This window comes from Adiantum capillus-veneris, chromosome 22 (assembly GCF_014529385.1).
Source record: "Adiantum capillus-veneris isolate H3 chromosome 22, ASM1452938v2, whole genome shotgun sequence".
NCBI lineage: Eukaryota > Viridiplantae > Streptophyta > Polypodiopsida > Polypodiales > Pteridaceae > Adiantum > Adiantum capillus-veneris.
Genome location: NC_140952.1, coordinates 124314686 through 124318400, shown reverse-complemented (window position 1 = coordinate 124318400; position 3715 = coordinate 124314686). Strand labels below are relative to the sequence as shown.

General features: G+C 44.9%; 1 pseudogene; it reads right to left on the bottom strand.

The window, feature by feature from the left end:
* Positions 1-741: 741 nt before the first annotated feature.
* Positions 742-1361, bottom strand: LOC147430153 (chlorophyll a-b binding protein CP24 10A, chloroplastic pseudogene; annotated as a pseudogene).
* Positions 1362-3715: the final 2354 nt, after the last annotated feature.

The window sequence follows — 3715 nt, the reverse complement described above, 5'->3', positions numbered from 1 at the left end:
ACAAAAGCAAAGTATTAATCTTTGTAGCACCACTACCAAAGTAACAAACATGTGACTCTACAACAATTGGCATACATGCATCACATGGACAAAAGGATCATGAGTACATTCTAGACTAAATGCCCACTTTGCATCTACATCAACAACACAATCTCCATTTCAAGAAGATTCTTCAATAGTTGCATTTGGTATTAGATCGAGCCTCTTTCTTCTTGGCCTCTTTTGCTCTCAACTTAGGACATTGCTTTACCAAGTGATCATTAGCGTTGGAATAATGGCAACACGTCTTCTTATTGCCTTTTCCACCAGAACTTACAGACGAGTAATTGCCAATAGAAGTACTAGAAACATGTTATCTGCTGCTACTCATTGAAGAACCATGAGAAGTGGTTGCAATGCTACCACCACTTTTCTTTGAGTAGCAACAAAAGACTAATCAACTACGCAATATTTAGCCCTATTCTTTCTTGAAAGTGACTCTTGTAATAGCAATGTGCATAATGCATCAAACTTGACAACTTGAGGATTTCATTGGGTCATAATTCTCCAAGTAGTACATAAGTGAACTGTTTAAAATACTTCACTTGCGGAAATGAGTTTCTCATTGTGTCCTTGGTACTATCAAGAAAATTGTCCATGTCATCTTTCTCTTGCATAATCTTTGACTCGAGTCTTACCATAGCCCGAGAGAGATTTTCCAAGCAAAGTAGAACCCGAGCGAAGATCTAAATGGAATGGACTTCAGATCATAAAAACCATGGCAAGGAGAGCATGCTTCATCTATGCGAGCTTTAACCTCTCCAACTTAGAGTAGGTGGGAGTGTACTTGCCATTCTTCAATTCATCATGAAACACAAGAGGGGTGAAGAACTTGCCACCAAAGTATCCTTGGAGACCTATGGCATTTGCAACTTTTTTGTGTAGGACCAAGTGTTAGCCCACTCCACACAAGCAGCATTGCAAAAGAGAATGGAGCAATTTCTCTAGGCTGAGCTCCAACTTGGAACCAAGGGACTCCACCCCATGCTTGCCCCATATAGATTCCCACTACTACTGGCAACTACGTCCTTTCCAAGCTGGAGGGTATCAAAACCATAGTCACCAAGAAGTGATCCGTCAAGCCATTCATGATCGACAAGGTTGCCACCTCCCCTAACCCCAGGAAGCCACAAATTCTTTTTAGAAGAGGGCGGGAAAAGACCTTCTTGGTGGCCATGCAAATGAGGCGAAGAGCCATTGGAGGGGTTGAAGGAGAGGGAGGGGTAGGACTTCAAGGAAGAAGTTGCTAAAGAAGAGGACGGGGATAGAGCGGTATTGTGCAAAGAAGAGATTGATGAAGACCTTGTTGTAGCGGCCACCATAGCTACACATAGAAGCGAGCTTGCTTGCCAATTGCCTTACCTCACTTTTTAACTTGCAAGGAAACTCCTGTGTGTGTGTGTGTGTGCATGGGCGTGCATTCGAACTCAAACATGCCATCCCCTAAGAGATGGCATCTCTCTCTCTCTCTCTCTCTCTCTCTCTCTCTCTCTCTCTCTCTCTCTCTCTCTCTCCTTGATGTGAAACCTCCTCGTTGGGTAAAGAAGACCCCTATCTCTAACTTCATGCTCGTGCTAACATGCATCCATTCTCTCTCTCTCTCTCTCTCTCTCTCTCTCTCTCTCTCTAAACCTAAAGGTTTTCAAGTAGCCAAAAAGTGGATGCTCTAAAAGTTTATTTAACAAAATATACTGATAGCTCCTGCCTTTGCATGTTAAATAGCTCTTTTGAAAGTAACCTTCCAGCATATGCATTACTTATTTGAAGACCACATGTGATCTTGCTCACTCTGGACACAATTGCATGTGAAAGAACCTCAAGGAAGTGGTCAATTATACGACCCAATGTTTCTCTTTCCTTCTACTCTGCTTTCACCAATTTAAGCATGACTTTTCTTGCAATTCCTTGGGGAGGTGTGAATGCTTCATTGAGAGGTCCATAACACATTTGATTTGTTGGTTATGGGCATCAACCACTGACTGTGAAAGGCGTGCCAAAGCCTCCTTTACATTCAAATCATGGGAGCCCTCAGGTACCCCCCACACGGAGGAGGGTCATTTGTAATTTCTTGCAAATTTCAATGGCCATCATTGACACACGCAAAATCCATAAATCAGTAATTGGAAGAGGGGGGGGGGGGGGGGGGGGGGAAGGCTAATTACATTGTAGTTGCCTCGCTCTAGTGCCCAATTGTGTGCCTCAAGATCTCAAAAGATCTTCAATTTGCACTCTTGCTCCATGTTCAAGATTGACATGAGAGTGTTTTATCCTCGAAAGCCTCAGTTTTCTCACACTTTCTACGCTCAATCCTCCTTCCCCCCATCTCTCTCTCTCTCTCTCTCTCTCTCTCTCTCTCTCTCTCTCTCTCTCTCTCTCTCTCTCTCTCTCTCTTCGCATTCCATGACTTCCGTAAAAGCTGGACGTGCAAATTTAGGAGATTGATAGGATTGGAAAACTACCTTCGTGTGACTACACATACATAATTTGCAGATCCATCAATCAGTCCCCCTCACATACAACATAATGCAGAAAATGTTAGCACGCTTTGTCGAACGCTCTGGAGATTCGAGACTTCATGCTGTGCTATACCCGGATCCCATATGGTAGTTTGGATCTTCACCAAGTAGCTCTGCAGCTAGCCGGACAAGTTCGCTGGCGTCCAACATTGCATCGAATACTATGTAGCAAGGACAAACGTCAAAACTCACCCTACATCGTTTCCTACCTGCAAGGACCGCACACCGGCATGCAGACAATCGTGAGCAATATGTGGCAGATCTCCACATGTCTACTTGCCAGACGCTTTCCAATAGTCCCTGTGCTCTCATCGGCTGCGAGGATACCCTTGCCAGGGGTTGCAATGTACTTGGGAGTGGCAATAAGCAGCTGCGTATTTACCCTCGAACGTGGCCATGGTGACTATAAGCTAGCAGGGTAGGGTCTCTCTCTCTCTCTCTCTCTCTCTCTCTCTCTCTCTCTCTCTCTCTCTCTCTCTCTCTCTCTCTCTCTAAAAAAACTCAACTCTCTCAAAGAGCGCGCGCCGGCGTGCGCTCTTTGAGAGAGTTGAGTTTTTTTAGAGAGAGAGAGAGAGAGAGAGAGAGAGAGAGAGAGAGAGAGAGAGACTTATATTAAGCCCCATGCGAAGCTTGCGTTTTCTTTGTTGCACGCCAGTCGTAAGGTGGCCGATCAATGGTATCAGATCAATCATGGCAGGCTCCCTCATAGCCGGGGGTAGCCATATCGGCTTTTTCTGCGGTGTCGTGGGTGTACGAGTATGTGACACGGAGACACCCTGACGTTTCCAAACAGTTGGATAGCTCCCGATTCCGCATCAAGACGTGGCTAATGAGGCGCGTGACTTGGCCGGCTTCGCCCTTCGACGGCAGCGCTGGCGCCGAGCTGCCCCTGGCGCGCTTAAGGCTACCACAGTTCTCTTTTTCTTCATTTTACTATTCCACCAGGCGACCTTCCAATGCTCTTAATATAATTTTTCTAGTATGGGAATAACCAAAAAGTCTCAAGGTACCTCCCTATAAAGATGTAAACCGGAATACTAGTAGAAATTTTCAATTTTCAGAAATTTTTGAACTATTCTCTCAAAAAAAAAGTGAGAGAGAGAGAGAGACATAGAAAAACCCTTGCGCTCTTTGAGAGAGTTGAGTTTTGTGTGTGTGTG